At 44.7% G+C, this 16,817-nt stretch overlaps 1 long non-coding RNA gene across 1 annotated transcript; it reads right to left on the bottom strand.

Moving 5' to 3' along the window:
- Positions 1–9,928: 9,928 nt before the first annotated feature.
- On the bottom strand, positions 9,929–14,577 carry LOC137841045 (uncharacterized). The gene is made up of 2 exons (XR_011088379.1): positions 10,989–14,577; positions 9,929–10,860 (listed from the first exon to the last, which is right to left on the bottom strand). It is a non-coding gene; the product is annotated as an uncharacterized lncRNA (long non-coding RNA).
- Between the last annotated feature and the right edge of the window lie 2,240 nt (positions 14,578–16,817).

Here is a 16,817-nt window from a genome sequence, read left to right as displayed (position 1 = left end):
TACCACTAAAGACTCACAGAAGAGTAACAAACGGATAACAACTAATCAAGCAAGGGTCAGCCTCGTCTCTTATGGAGGCACCAGACATCAAACGTAGCCTAGATGTCCACCAGGTCACCGTGGAAAGCAACACTGACTTCAGCTTACAAGTACTAGCTCAGTACAAGGACCTATTCAGCAACGAGCAGGGAGAACTTTCTGTCACGTACTCCATGAAGCTGGATCCCAATGTGCAGCCTGTGGTCCGCCTTGCCCACCGCGTCCCTATTGCAATGTGCGAGAGAGTAAGCGCTTGAGCGTATGCAGTGCATTGATGTCATAACGCCAGTCACAGAGCCAACTGACTGGGTCTCATCCATGGTCGCGACACACAAGAAGGACAAGAACAAAATCAGGCTGTGTCAACTCTGAAAGTGCTCAGAAAGTTGAGGGATTTGTCACGATGGATATAAACGACAAACACGTTGAGATGAAAGTAGACACGGCAGCAAAATGCAATGTGATGCCACTAAAGACTCACAGAAGAGCCGTGTTGAAGTCTTTGAAGATGCCCCACCACCCAATATGCAGCGTGGAAGAAGTTGCAGCAAAGATGTTGGGAGCGACAGTATTCTCTGTTTTTGGATCCCAAGAATTATTTCTGGCAGATAATAATAATAATAATAGTATAATACAGCCCGCTCTCGGTTCTTCAGCACAATCCGTTCGAGAAGGCGGTTCGAGAAGTGATTTGTTCGAATTCTGAATCTATTTTTCCCATTACAAATAATGAAAAATATTTTAATCCGTTCCAAGACTAAGGAAAACACCTTTTTGAAGCATATTTTTCATCATTCTACGCCATAAACTGCATAAATAAGTGAGTAGGTAATGTATAAATGAATAATATAAATAAATAATATAATAAATAAATAAACTGAATTAATAGAGTAGGCTAGGCTGGTATTGTCGTATCTGTAGCAACTCGTACCCCAGCCTCGTTTACTGAATTTGCATAAAAGAAAAAAATTGCAGAAATATAGCTTGAGTGTTTTATTCTAATAGTAAGAGATATCTGTTTAAATTGTAAGGGGAAAAAAAGCATATCAAAACATTTTTTTTATTATTTTTACCAATGGAAGACAACATATCAAAGATCATGTGCAAAAAACAGCAAAAACATATTCTCAATTTCACCAATTGTAAAAAATAAAATAAAAAAAGGGCAGAAATTCTAATGAAAGATAACATACAGTATACTGTATCAAAGTTCGTGTGCAGCAAAAACATTTTCTTACGTACAGCATTTTCACCAATGAAAACAAAACGTTTATTGGTTGGAAGGTGAATCCCCTTCCATAAAAACATCAGGAAACTCGTCTGTAGGTATTGTCTCTCTCGCAAATCTCTTCGGTTGGGAAGACTCTTCCACTGGGCGTTCTTTCCTTTTTGTAAAGAACTTATCTAGAGTAACTTGTTTCTGCCTTCTTTTAAGAACTTTGTGGAAGTGGCTAATGACAATGTCAATAAAAGCATACATAGCTCTGGTGTCCCAAAGTCCCAATGATCATCGTCACACACACACCTGTGTGTGGTGAAATTTGTCCTCTGCATTTAACCCATCCCCATGTGATTTTGATCCATCCCCTGGGGGAGAGGGGAGCAGTGAGCAGCAGCAGTGCCGCGCTCGGGAATCATTTGGTTATCTAACCCCCCCAATTCCAACCCTTAATGCTGAGTGCCAAGCAGGGAGGCAATGGGTCCTATTTTTATAGTCTTTGGTATGACCCGGCTGGGGTTTGAACCCACAACCGTCCAGTCTCCGGGTGGACACTCTACCACTAGGCTACTGAGCTGGTTCCGGGTTTATCGGGATGATAAAGATCGACAAAGTTCTGCAGTTAATTCCAGCCCGGTCAGGTTTTCTCGGGTCCTCTTGGCTCATCTCGCGAGGTTCGACTTCCGAGTTTTTGTTCGACATCGGAAGCAAAAAAATCTCGAATTTTTCGTTCGAATTCCGATTCGTTCAAGAACTGGGACGTTCGAAAACCGAGGTTCTGCTGTAATAATAAAAACTAGAAAATGCAATAAGTGAGTAATCCTGGAGAAATTGCGTGTGAAGGCGAAGAAGTTGAATAAATACTTGGGGAATGCCGCAGAATGATGTTTAAAGTTGGAATAGGTTGAATAGGTTGAAAAATGTAGAAAATAGAAGTGGAAAACAAAATTTTGTGAAATGTTGCAAAATTTTGCGCAAATTTTAAACGTTAAAACGTGAAATGTTTTAATTTGGCAATTTTGGTAATGTCCTCAATGTGATTTGAATGTGCTGAATCATGTGAATTTCAAACTGGAAGGAAGTAAATTAGTTGGAATGGGTTGAATCGATTAAAATATGTAGAAATGAGTAGTGAAAAAGGAATTTTTGTGAAATTTTGCACAAATTTTAAACGCGAAAACGTAAACGTTTTTAAGTTGGCAAGTTTGGTAATGTCCCCCAATGTGATTTGAATGTGTTAAATGATGTGAATTTCAAACTGGAATGACGTAAATGTGAAATGTTGAATGTGCCTTTAAGAATGAATGGGGAAATATTTGCCGGAAATTTGTGAATTTTGTGAAAACGGAAAATGTTTGGAATGAAAAAAAACGAGAGCAACGGTGTCATTAATATTTGGAATAAGTTAAAAGTGGAACGGAGTGAATCGGTTGAAGTGTGTGGAACTAGTTAAGCGTCAAATAAGCGGGCGGAATAAGTAGAATAACTAGAAAAATAACTAGAAATTTGCAATTTCTGGAGAAATTGCGTGTGTAGGTGAAGAAGTTGAAGAAATACTTGGGGAATGCTGCAGAATGATGTTTAAAATTGGAACGGGTTGAATCGGTTGAAAAATGTAGAAATTAGAAGGGGAAAAGGACATTTTGGAAAATTTGGTGTGAATTTCAAAATTGAAAATGTGGAATTTTTGGTAAGTGGGAAGTTGTGGAATAGGTAGGAAAATGATGAACAGTTGAAAGTTGGAACGGGTCTAATGGGTTGAAAAATGTAGAAATTAGAGTTGAAAAACGAAATTTAGGAGAATTTGGGAAATTTGAAAATGTCCCCAATATGATTTTAATGTGCTGAATGATGTGAATGTCAAACTGGAAGGATGGAAATGCTTTGGAATGGGTTGAATCGGTTGAAAAATGTAGAAATAATAAGTGAAATGTCGGCGCACCTAGATTTAGTGCTGGTGCACCTAAATGAAAGCGTTTAGAGCAGGGGTGTCAAACTCATTTTTGTCGAGGGCCGCATCATAATCATAGTTTCCTTCGGAGGGCCATTATGACTGTCAATATATGATATACAGTATAAGCTACACAACAAACTGATGAATATTAACAGTTTTGAAATCAGAGACGAGTAAAAGCAGATATTTGAAAAGATGCATGATAATAAAACTTGATCAATATCTTTATTTTTTTAAAAGTGAAGACAATTTGCAATTTTAGTATTGACACAAGTTGATGCGGGCGGCTCGGTGGCGCACTGGGTAGCACGTCCGCCTCACAGTTAGGAGGGTGCGGGTTCGATTCCACCTCCGGCCCTCCCTGTGCGGAGTTTGCATGTTCTCCCCGAGCCCGCGTGGGTTTTCTCCGGGCACTCCGGTTTCCTCCCACATCCCAAAAACATGCTTGGTAGGCCGATTGATCACTCCAAATTGTCCCTAGGTGTGAGTGCGAGTGCGAATGGTTGTTTGTCTCTGTGTGCCCTGCGATTGGCTGGCAACCGGTTCAGGGTGTCCCCCGCCTACTGCCCGATGCCGGCTGGGATAGGCTCCAGCACGCCCGCGACCCCCGTGGGGACTAAGCGGTTCAGAAAATGGATGGATGGATGGACAAGTTGATGCACAATTTGTCTTTGCGGGCCGCATAAAATGATTTGGCGGGCCGTATCTGGCCCCCGGGCCTTGAGTTTGACACCTATGGTTTAGAGTATCCATTGCCAAAAGTTAATCTGGTGCTTTGATGATGTTATTTAGGGTCATCATGGTGAGATTTAAAGTCGTCATGATGGGATAAAAAATCATCATGCCTAACTAAACTCATGATTTAAAGTCGAAATTGACAACAATTGAGAAGTGAGAGGATGACATAAAAATTTGGCTGAAAATAACACTTGACTGAGTTGCGTCTGACGGTGACCCAATGAAAAATCGCAAAAGCTCCAATATTGAGTTCAAATTTAGATTGAAATACTTTATTGTTAAACGTTTTGGCATGTCTATTCACATCATACGTTATGTTAACAAGTCTTTATGTTAATACCAGTAGTCTAAACGCAATTGCATTTTAAGTGTCATTGAGTTGTGGATATTATATGTACAAATTTAAAGTTACCAGTTTGATATCATAGTGTTTGCTCATTTGTACTGTGTTAATTGAATCAAATAAGAGAGAGCAAAGCTAAACTATATCCACTAACCTTCCCAAACGGAATCTGAAACGCATGAAAATAGAAGAAGCTCACAAACAAATCCACAAACACATTAAATAAAAGAGATACTAAGTGTTAACAAATCAATAAAAGGAACACAAAAGGACATTTTGTTGTTAGGAAATTAAACTTTGCATGCGCATGCATGTACATTATTGCACATGCATCATGTCTTCACAAGTGTACACAAATACATGTGTGTACATGTGCATTTGTGGGTGCATGTAACTTACATCGGTTACTTTGCCATCCAGTGACACCCATCTCCTCAGGTAGTTTTTTGACTACCTCCTGAGGAGATGATACCTGAGGAGATGAGTTGGGGTAGACCAGGGCCCTGGCCTCTTCCTCCAACTGTGGGCTGGTGTGCACTTCCGCCCCGATGAAAATTCTGGAGCCGGGTTTGGTGTGGAGCAAAAGGCCCCGTTCATCCACACCAAAGTTTAAAAAAAATGTACTAACTGTTGCCCTCTGTGAGTGTGTAGCATATCATGACTGCTACAAATTAACACTGGGCAATGATTCAATATTACTGATCTTACTTGGTCAGTACATATCAGTGCTTACAGTTATAATGTCATCTGGTAAATAATTTTGGAAGCACATTTCATAATGGCGCCTGTGCATTTTTTTTGGGGGGCCAACCGAAATCAAAGATTTTGATAAAAGAACACTTTAAAAGTTGTTTTTATCCGTTTATGTGTCGTCTGAAATAAATGAATTACGCGTCGTGTATCTTTCCAGAAATGTCCTTACTCCGTAACGCAAACTGCATGCATCATGGGTGTGGCGCATCCATTTTGTTTGATTGCGGCAGATGCACACGGCAGACGATAGGTGCAAATAGTCATACCCAAGAGCTGTGTGTCTGTGTGTGTGTTCCATCAACACACAGGGCATGTGATGCGTCAGTGCAGTAGTGTTGGAGTAGTAGTGCCTGTAGTTTGTGCATGCTGCCTCTGCTTGCTACTTTTCTACTTTCAGCTACCGCCACCGGCTAGCCCTCTGTTTCCGGGGGTGAAAAGAGGAGCCGAGTGTATAAGCCTCCTCAGCCGGTACACAGCCTCTCCATTGCCAAGACTTGCACACGCCTCCTCGTAGCCACACACGGTAACTGGCACCTTGCGGTCCCAGGCCAAGTTGTGCAGGATCTCGGAGCAGCTGTGGGCCCCAGAGATGTGGCATGTAGGTCCACCGGTGTGTGGACACGCCCTACTGCCCATCGACCACTGTCCCGGCTGTGGGTAAACAGCTCCAGCTATGGGTAAATAGTGAAGACCTCAACGGTAGACCAGGCGGAGGATGATGGCTGACCTAAGGGGTGGCGTCACAACGGCTGGGAAGGCGGATGAAGGCTGCAGCAGAAAAGGGTCACCAGTCGTCTTGGTCTCCTTGCCACTGGATTCTGACCCCGATCTGTCAAGGACAGTGTGGTGACTGTCTGTGCACCAGTCTTCCCACTTTAAACAAAGTCACGCACAGGCATCTTTTTCAGGGAATCCACCTTACATCCCGGATTAAAGTCCTGTGGCGACCAGTAAGTGGCAACGGGGGCAGGATTGTGAAGCCTGGAAGCCCCTAGTCCGAAGCTGGCACATCAGGCGGTGGATGTTAGATGATTGTTGGGCTCTTGGACCGAGGCAGAAAGAGCTCTTTGGTAGCTGCATCCACGACTGAGCAGCCCTTTTTAGGATCCACTCTGCTCACCCCTGATGGGGAAGGGGCTAGAAAAGGTGCCCTAAACATAGCCTGCCTCAAACCTCCCGACTGGATTACCGCGTTCAGAGGGATCACCAATACGCGGTCGAAAACACAAACATGAATTTTGGAGCATGGAATGTGAGCACTCGAATGGACAGTGTAACCAGCGATAGGCCGGAGAGGAGAACCACCATCATTGCCAGGGAACTGAGAAGATGCCGGATTGACATAGCTGCTCTTTCAGAAACCCGACGGACAGAGGAAGGTCATCTGAAGGAGGAAAAGGGTGGATACACTTTCTTCTGGAAAGGAAAGGCCACAGATGAGCCTAGGATCCATGGGGTTGGTTTTGCCATCAAGAACCAACTGATCAGTCACCTCTTTGAACTCCCTGTGGGAATCAGTGAGCACCTGATGACCCTCCGTCTGGTGCTGGCAAACAACCAGACGGCAACAGTTCTTAGTGCTTATGCACCTACCCTCGTTTCTGATGAGGAAAAAAAAGAGGCCTTCTATGCCTGTCTGGATGAGGTATTGTCAAAAATCCCCAAGGAGGACAAGATTATTATATTGGGAGATGTCATTGTCAGAGCCAGGGATCAGCGCGACGTGAGCATCACAAAAGCCATGATGGATTCAGAGGCCTGCTGGACAGATCACCGCCTCATACGATCCACGATGTCCATCAGACTCAAGAGGAAGAGGAGACTGCAAAAGAAGCTGAGCCGGCAAACACTAAACCTTGAGACCCTGAATAAAACTGCCGCCCTGCAGCTGTTTCAGGCCTCTCTTGGAGAAAGCCCCAATCAGGAATACCCTGAGGACATTGAAGAACACTGGAGCCTGCTCAAGTCTTCCATCCTCGACACCTGCAGTGCCACTCTCGGGTACAAGGGCAGAAAGCATCAGGACTGGTTTGATGAGAACGACACAGAGATAGAACAGCTCATCTCCAAGAAAAGGGAAACATTTCGTGTCTGGCAAAATGACATCACCTGCACAGCAAAGAGACAGGCTCACTCCAGAGCCAAGGCTGACGTCCAGAGCCGGGTGAGACAGATTAAAAACTCCTGGTAGACAGAAAGGGCACTGGAAATCCAGAGTTTGGCAGACTCTGGTGACACCAGGGGCTTTTTCAATGCTACCAAGGCTGTCTACGGTCCAAGCCATCGCGGCCAAAAACCCCTGCGCTCTAAAGACGGGCAGGAGCTGTTGAAGGACAATGAGTCCATAAACAACCGGTGGAGAGAGCACTTTCAGGAACTCCTCAACCGTGACAGCACAACTCAGTCAGATTTCCTCAGTCACATCCCTCAGAGTCCCATCAGGGAAGACATGGGTGAACCTCCCACTTCAGCAGAGGTCCAAGATGCCATCAGGAGCCTGAAGAACAACAAGGCCTCTGAGCCAGATGGGATCCCAGCTGAGGTCCTAAAGGAAGGTGGACCAGAGCTCCAGCTCCATTCCCTCTTTCTGAAGGTCTGGGGAAAAAAAAGTACTCCCCTCGGAGCACAGGGATGCTCTGATAGTGACCATTTTCAAGAAAGGGGACAAAGCGGATTGCGGAAACTATATGGGCATCTCGCTCCTTTCAGCAGTTGGCAAAGTACTTGCTCGTGCTCTTGCCAATCGCCTACTGCCACTGTCTGAGGAAGTTCTCCCAGAATCGCAGTGCGGTTTTCGCCCATCTAGAGGCACTGCAGACATGATTTTTACAGCACGCCAACTCCAGGAGAAATGCCGTGACCATAAACAGCCTTTGTTCATGACTTTCATAGACCTGACAAAGGCCTTTGACACGGTGGATCGCCAGGCCCTATGGAGCATCCTTCTGAGGTACGGTTGCCCGGATAAATACGTCAGAATACTGCAATTATTACATGACGGAATGGCAGCCACAGTGCTCAACAACAGCTCCTTGACTGAGCCTTTCACTGGAGAGACAGGGGTCAAACAGGGATGCATCGTTGCACCCACCCTGTTCTCTGTCTTCATTGCCGCCATACTCCACCTCATCGATGAAGAACTACCACACGGAATCCCGATTTGGTACAGAACTGATGGCAGGCTCTTCAACCCTAACAGGTTCAAAGCCAAAACCAAGATCAGAACCACCACGGTCGTGGAGCTCCAGTATGCAGACGATAATGCCATTGCAGCACACTCTGCAGAAGACCTCCAGGGCATCCTGAACTCCTTCGCTAAGGCATACAGAGCCCTGGGTCTGACCGTGAACATCAAGAAGACCTAGATGCTACATCAACCCCCACCCAACCAGCCATCTACTCCGCCCATCATAAATGTGAACAACACTGCACTTGAATATGTTCACCACTTCCCCTACCTCGGCAGCCTTCTCTCCTCCAAAGCGGACATTGACTCTGAGGTCAAGCATCGCCTGAGCTGTGCCAGTGGAGCGTATGCCAGACTCCGGAAAAGAGTCTTTAAAGACAGAGACCTCCGGGTTGACACCAAGCTCCTGGTTTACAAAGCTGTGGTTCTCCCCACCTTACTTTATGGGGCAGAATCATGGACAACCTACAGCAGGCACCTACTAAGAGCTCTTGAACAACAACACCAGAGAACCTTGAGGAAAATACTCAGGATCAAATGGGAGGACATACACACAAACATCAGCGTTCTGGAAGAAGCCAGGATACCGAGCATCACCACCTTAATAATGCAGCACCAACTCCGATGGACAGGACATCTCATCCGCATGGCTGACACCCGCCTCCCCAAACAGATGTTATACTCCCAGCTGAAGAGAGGTCCGCGAGCCCCGGGCGGGCAAAAGAAAAGTTTCAAGGACAACCTCAAGTCCAATCTCAAGAAATTCCAAATAACATATCAGGACTGGGAGCGCATCACCTTGAACAGGAACTGCTGGAGGGCAGCGGTGCAAGAAGATGCAGCACATCACGAAAAGGAACTCCGCCGTGTCGCAGAAACCAAACCACAACGCCGTAAGGAAAGACAAAAACAGGCTCCAGCACGACCACAACCCACCACCACTTTCCCCTGCCCACACTGCAGATAAATATGTGGATCCCGGATCGGCCTCTACGCCCACCTGCAGACCCACAAGTAGATGACCCAGAGAAGAAGACAGTCATACTCGTCCCGAGTGACCGCCGATGATGATGAATTGAAACGCAAAACAAACATGTATTTTTGACTGACTAATTAATTACTAATTACACGTTCACTGACTGATCCGTTGATGCACGGGAAGGCAGTTCATTCATTGACCCGCGATGAACTGGAAATGCAAATCACTCACTGATTCGTTCACTCGCAGATTCGTTCTTTGGTGAACGGGAAATGCAATCCCCGACTCGTTCGTGAACGGGAAGTTACGTCACTGACTCGTAAAGTCCCTCCTCCATCTAACGCTCGCTGGCGCTGCTGATTGGTCTTCATGAGTGAGTGAGTGAGTGAGTGAGTGAGTGAGTGAGTGAGTGAGTGAGTGAGTGACAGACAGCATTGCTGCTATGCCATTGCCAGCCGACACACGTTATGCTAACATTGATGTTTTAATTTTGTGTTTGTTGGCTTGTATGTAGTTGATGGTGTTAATATACCAAATGTGTTTGTGTTTGAATACAAGGTCGAAAAAAAAACGTTATGCCGACATCTTTTTATTTTGGGGGGCACCAACTCATATAACAACGTAAAACACATACGTATTGTTATAAAGCAGTTAACCAAATGTCAGATTTTTTAGTTTTGATTGGTGAATATAAAAGCAAAGAATAACCAGACAAGTTATAACATAAATGTTTAATCATAATAATAATAACCATAACTAGAAATGCAATTTCTGGAGAAATTGCGTGTGAAGGCAAAGAAGCTGAAAAAATCTTGGGGAATGCTTTTTGTGTTAAGCGCAAAAAAATGATTTGGCGTTACTTCCGGTTTAATTTACATAATTCGACCACTTCACCCTGTGAATACACAAGTTTTAGTGGGAGTCCACCTTGCGGTATTGTTGGCGGCTCAGCAAAGGCCTTGCTCCACACACTCAAGGCAATACTTGTTTCGACCCCCTCCCCATCCACCAACTTGACCTCCTCCTCTTCAATCATCAGTCCTATAGCCAGTAATTCAACAGTTGACTCGTAGACCTAGTGATTAAAAACACAATTAGGTTTGCTCAGGTGAAAACTGAGAACAATTATATAACTCAAAGGTCACAAATAAGTCTATAAAGTTAAAGGTCAATTCATCACAGTCACATCACATGCAATTACTAATTCACAGGGTGTCAATAAAGTCCTTCCATTATCTGTACCGTTTTGTCCCCACCACGGGGGGTTGTTCGCAGACGCGCTGGTCACAATTCAACAGCCTTTCTCGTAAAGTTGTAAAATTTGAACGAGATTGTATGGAAAGCCGGCATTCGTAGTATTCTACTCGGTCATTAAAAACAACCTAAACCGATGAAATTCCTTTTCCATTTTACAGCCTTTTCTTTACTCAGTGATATCTTTGAATATTGTGTCGTGTTGAGAGACAGCCCAAATTCATTGGTCACGGTGTTCAAGTGAGTGAAGGTGTACAATGCCCCGACCTTGATCGGGGTCAAGTTGGCCTCCCTCCACACCGCCACTCTTACAACAGCTTACTTGTTTTACATATACGATGCTCAATGGCACCAACTGAGCCCCACGTACCGACACCATTCTGCTTGGCTGTTTCTAAATTGGAACAAACAGACATACGATTGTGTTATCCTGCAATGTTTAATGCAAGGGAACACACTTTTGTATTTTTAGTAGTTCTAAATATATATTTAAACATGCATGTGTGCGTGAAGTAAACTTACACTTTCAACATGGCCCTCAATAGTTACCAGCCCCTCCGGAGGGTTTTCAAGCACTTGGCTTAGAGACACTGGCACCAACGTGGGGAAGATGAACTGGATTGCCTCAGCCTGCAAGTCATCACTACACTCTACATGCGCCCCCATGTACATTTTGCTGGTTGGTTTTGCAAAACAGTACGTTGGGGTTTCTCGCGTCCGTGGTAAAATGGGAAAACACATAACTGTTGCCCTCTGTGACTTTTAGGTGACTAAAAAGGGTCAACTTGATAGCACTGGTACCGTCACAGAGGGCAACAGTCTCATTTCGTAGCTGCCGTCCATTTGAACGATTGAAGCACCATCCGGCTTCCAGCCTCTGGCCCGGGTGTACCTCCTTATCCCCACCACTTTTAACGTTTATGACTTTTCTGTTCATTCTGAAAGAGAAAGTGACAATTAAGATCCAGAATTTTTTGGATCATTTTTTTTTTTCAATGTGACTCCAAGTATGTGAAGTGAATGTCTAAAAATGTGCAAAGTACTTCGCAATCTGGCACATGCATATCCCACTGCTGCATTTGGGGACAAGGTGAAGCATTTTTAGCCTTCACTCGAACTAATTGCAAAAAGGATGACCGAAAGCAGCCAAAGCAACATTAAATGTTGCTTGTTTTTGTAACATGTGATTTTACTAATTATCCCTTGTTTGTTTGTGTATCGACTTTAACTTTAAACCAGCAATGTCATTCCTCGTTAACTCAAATTGCAAGCACATGGGTATGGCCATTTTGTCCCATTGTGCACACACGGACAGCCAATTTTCCTCATGCAAAAGCCTTGCTTGCAGACTTTGAACAGCCTTCTTATGACACAGCATTAATTTTCACGGGTAAAACAATATAGCAGATTTAAAAGTGCCGCCTATGCTTGTTTTACAACTTATTTTCACTTTCATGCATCTGATGGAGTTAATTCATACCAAATTCATCAGAATGTACCTCAGAAAAAGACCATTTTGACAACAGGACAATATTTTTTCCGAGTATCGTAAATAAAAAGAGAGGATCTTAGAATACTTGATTAACTTCCACCCAGTTTGGAAATAATTTGCACACCAACACATCAGTCCAGGTTAAAATAATAAATTAATAAATGAACTAGGCACATGCCTCAGTGTTTATCGAAGATGTTTATCGAAAATAAAATTTCAAGTTGGAGGGGTGATACCTGAGAAACCACTTACCTCTGTCTTCAGGTTTGCTGTAATTAGGGCAGTTTAGAGTCTCCACCCGCTTTTATGCGTGGTAGAGTCAAAAAAACAAAAACTGGGCATAGCGTCAGAACTTCATTAGTTACACGGATAGATAGATAGATCTTTATTGTCATTGACACATGTACAACGAAATTAAAAATTAAAAATCAGTGCTTCTGCTAAGAAAATTCTTTAAAAAAGCTAAAAGTTTATATAAACTAAAAACAATACACAAGCTCCAGTTCAGTGGCCTAGTGGTAGAGTTCTTTTATATCAAACAAATTATTTTAGGTGCATTACCTGACATGTTTCGGCGGGTTCTTCCGCCTTCATCAGAGTGCCACGCGTGGTTGTGACGCGTCTTTATCAGCTGATGGATGAAGGCGTGGCTCACCTGTCAGATTTGACAGGTGAGTCACGCCTTCTGCTGTCCGTTCACCTCTCCAGGATGCTGTTCCAGGTTGTAGAGAGCATGTGGGCTCCCTCATCCCTGTTGATGGTCCTCGGGCCCTGCTTGCGGATCTCAATGGCCTCCCTGATCCAACGCTGATGTTTGTTTTCTTCAGTGCGGATGACTCTGCCCTTTTCCCAGTCCATGATGTGGTTTTCTCTTTTACAGTGGTCGGTAATGGCTGACTTACAGTGTTCCTGTTCTGCTTGTAGTTTTATTGCTCTTGTTTGTCTTGTTGCTGTCTCCTTCTCACACTCCTTCTTGTGTTCTGTTTTTCTTGTGATGAAGTTCCTCCCTGTCTCTCCGATGTACGATTTATTGCATGATTTGCATGGAATATCTTATATAGAATTGCATTTATTTTTCGGGTTGACTCTGTCTTTTGAAAAACTTATTTATGTTATAGTTATTTGATATATTATATTTCGTGTAGCAACTTGTATATGTTTTTATCGTTACAGTTCAGTAGTTGTTGGCTCGTTGAACTCTTGTTTTGTTAAATAAAGAGTCGTTTACCAAACCCACGTCTTTCCTGGTACTTTAACGCTACAATATAGTTACATACTAGATCTTTGCGATGCGTGCGCGGCGTTGTTGACATACAGGATGAGGAATTTGATCGATAGATTTAATGATTTGGAGTGACACAGATGGTTTGATAATATTGTTGTAATATGATAGTTATTTGAAATATACTTTATATATCGTTATATGGGTCTGTGGAGTAATTAGAAATGCAACTTACAACGAGTCCGATGTCAGCGGTGCGGCGCATACGCGGCGCGTATGCATACGCGCCACATACGCGTGGCATTGTTTACATAAAGGATGATCGATGGATTTAATTAATTGGAGTTCTTCTTATCGTGGCTACAAGGCAGTTAATTACAAGGCTTGGCTAGATGTGGTTCAGCCACAGCTGAACACATTTCTGTCCCTTCTCAATAAACTCTGCTAAGTCCGGTGCTGTGCAGGGCGGCTAAGATTGTTCGTTTTGCAGAGGAGAACCCTTTGATATTCACAGATCGAATTGTTAATGCTGGTCGTGAGGAGGTCCCTCGTTTCCAAGATCGACCTTTGTGTCTATCTCCAGGCATGATGTTGTTTTCTGTTCTGTAGCTTTGTGGCTTGTAGCTTGCAGCTTTCGGCGTAGCTTGTAGCGTAGCTTGCAGCGTAGCTTGTAGCGTAGCTTTGTAGCGTAGCTTATAGCTGTGTTGTAGCTTGTAACTTTGCTTAGCTTCATGAAAGTGACACCGATGGTTTGATAAACGTGTTATTTATGTAAAAGTTATTTGAATAACTCTGAATGTTACGTAAAGGGAAATGTGCTTTCGGGAGTTTGCAAACATATTTTTTAAGGTTGTGTTAAACTTATAATCTTATTAATATCTAGTATCGGAGTGCTCGTGTGGATTGGTGGGGGGCGAAGAATGTGCAGGCAAACAGCATGAACTTGTTTTCGTTGAAGTGTTGTGTATAGGCCCAGACAGGGAGTACCGGACGAGAACACCTCAAGGTCGTTGAGGAACGAGAACAACAGCACGTCTATGTGGCCCGGGCTTCGCGGGAAAATCCAACCACCTGACCTCAGCGATGACACCGACACGGGGAGGAGATGGCCATCGACCAATCATCTCACAATATTTTGCATGCTTTAATATTCATATTGTGTTTCTTTAAAACTGGGCAACCCGGAAGAATGTGTCGTCTTTTGGTGGTCACAAAAACGCACGAGTTTTAGTGTGAGGGACCCGGGACCCAGGCTTGTATTAGTGCGCTTTGTCAGGAATAAACAATTGGTAAATTTGGTCTGATTGATCTACTGGTCTTCTCTTTGACAGAACGAACTCGCAAAATTGTTAGGTGCGCCAGTGTGTGGATTAGGACATAGCAATTTATGTGTTAAGTGTTGATCGCAATTTGGAGTCAGATCAATAACTAAAATCCATAACCTAACAGAACTTATACTGTTGCCTAAGGTCGGGGTCGATTGGATCGGCCAGGCCACCAATACGAGTCGGGGACTCGTGAAAAAAAAAAAGGGTGAAGGCATCGCTGATATAGCAGGACGGATGACTGGCGACCTCAATAGTTCGACCTTAGAGACTTATATTTTTGTCTAGGGCGAAGGGTAACTGGGTTAACCAGGTCGCTACATAATTGTTGAAGTGTGTCTATGATGATATTGTGTGGAAAGCAGGCTTGGCTGTCAGATGGGACAGTGGCGCAGCTGAAGAAGTGAGTGATTAGTTGTGGTGCTGTTCATGGGATGGAAGTGATGATTTGTGGTTCATGAAGAACAATAAGTTGATTTGTATAAAATTGATGATTTTATTTTGATTTTGCATGAGAGTTGGAGTCGGAAAAATGGCTTAACAAGAATTTGATAAAGGATGTATATTTAATTAGCATGAAGGTTACATCCCATTGTGTGGTGGGGTTAAACTGGAACCATTTTTGTTTTCAAAAGGCTGCGGCTCTAAAGTTTGGGCCAAACGGTCAGGTGGGCACAAATGCATATTTTGGACAGAGGTGGGGGTTACATTGTGCGACGTGGTGGTGGCGAGGCTCTCCGCACTTCAGTTGCCCACCCCACCCCCACCCTTGAATCAGCTGGGAAGATTGTCATGTCTATGTTGTGGGCCCCTGTGTTTGTTTATGTGTATGTTTGTCTTTGTGTATCAGTTCAAAGTCAAAGTCAGCTTTATTGTCAATTTCTCCACATGCCAAAGACACACAAAGAAACCGAAATTTCGTTCCCCCCTATCCCACGGTGACAAGACATGGCTCACAACAGACAAACAAGTAAACAAGTATAACAAAAGCGTGCTGAATAAATAATGAATAAATAACACAACAATAAATAAATAAATAAGAGGAGCAGAAAAAAAAAGGAGCAAGTGCGCGTACAGCAGACATTCCCGAAAATAGCGCAACAGTGCCGCACGCTACGCAGAAGGGGGTAGCGAGTTCAGGGCCCTAACAGCCTGGAGAAAGAAGCTGTTGGCGAGTCTGGTGGTGCGGGAGCGCAGGCTCCTGTACCTCTTCCCAGAGGGCAGAAGGTCAAACAAAGAGTGAGCCGGGTGACTCACATCTCTGGCAATCGAGGTTGCCTTGCGGGCGAGATGGGAGGTGTAAATGTCCTTCAGGGAGGGGAGCGAAGCACCAATAATCTTACCAGCCGTATTCACAATGCGCTGCAGGGCCTTCAAGTTCTGTTCAGTGCAGTTACCACCCCAGACAGCGATGCAACTGGTGAGGACGCTCTCAATGGTGCCATGGTAGAATGTAGACAGGACTGCCTGAGGAGCACATGCACGCCTGAGCTTCCGCAGGAAGTACAGGCGGCGCTGAGCTTTATTTGCCAGTGACGAGGTGTTTGCGGACCAGGAGAGGTCCTCACTGATGTGCACCCCCAGGAACTTGGTGCAGCTCACCCTTTCCACCACAGCACCGTCGATGATCAGCGGCAGGTGTGTTGTGTGACTCTTCCGGAAGTCAACAATGATTTCCTTGGTCTTATTGACGTTCAGCAGGAGGTTGTTGTCCCTGCACCACGTGGTCAGAAGGTCAACTTCCGACCTGTACCGAGTCTCGTCGCCCTTCGTGATGAGACCCACCAGAGTCGTGTCGTCAGCAAACTTCACTATACAGTTGTCGCTGTAGGTCGCAGTGCAGTCATGCGTCAGCAGGGTGAAGAGCAATGGACTGAGCACGCAGCCCTGGGGGGCCCCCGTGCTCAGCGTGATGCTGGCGGAGATTTTGTCGCCAACACGCACCACCTGAGGCCTCTGACAGAGGAAGTCCAGTATCCAGTTGCAGAGGGAGGTACTGAGGCCCAGCTCGTCGAGTTTGCGGATGAGTCGTTGCGGCACAATGGTGTTGAAGGCAGAGCTGAAGTCCACAAACAGCAACCTCACATATGAGTCCTTTCTCTCCAGGTGGGTGAGGGCCGAGTGGAGGGCAGAGCAGATGGCATCCTCAGAGGACCGCTTGGCACGGTACGCAAACTGGAAAGGGTCAATGGTGGGGGGGAGAACGGACTTGATGTGCTCCATGACCAGCCGCTCAAAGCACTTCATGATGATGGGCGTCAGTGCCACAGGGCGGTAGTCATTGAAGCAGGACGGTGCAGGTTTCTTCGGCA

Source organism: Syngnathus scovelli, chromosome 16 (assembly GCF_024217435.2).
Source record: "Syngnathus scovelli strain Florida chromosome 16, RoL_Ssco_1.2, whole genome shotgun sequence".
Lineage (NCBI taxonomy): Eukaryota > Metazoa > Chordata > Actinopteri > Syngnathiformes > Syngnathidae > Syngnathus > Syngnathus scovelli.
Note: the sequence above shows the minus strand (reverse complement) of the source record. Positions and strands in the feature narration are given on the sequence as shown.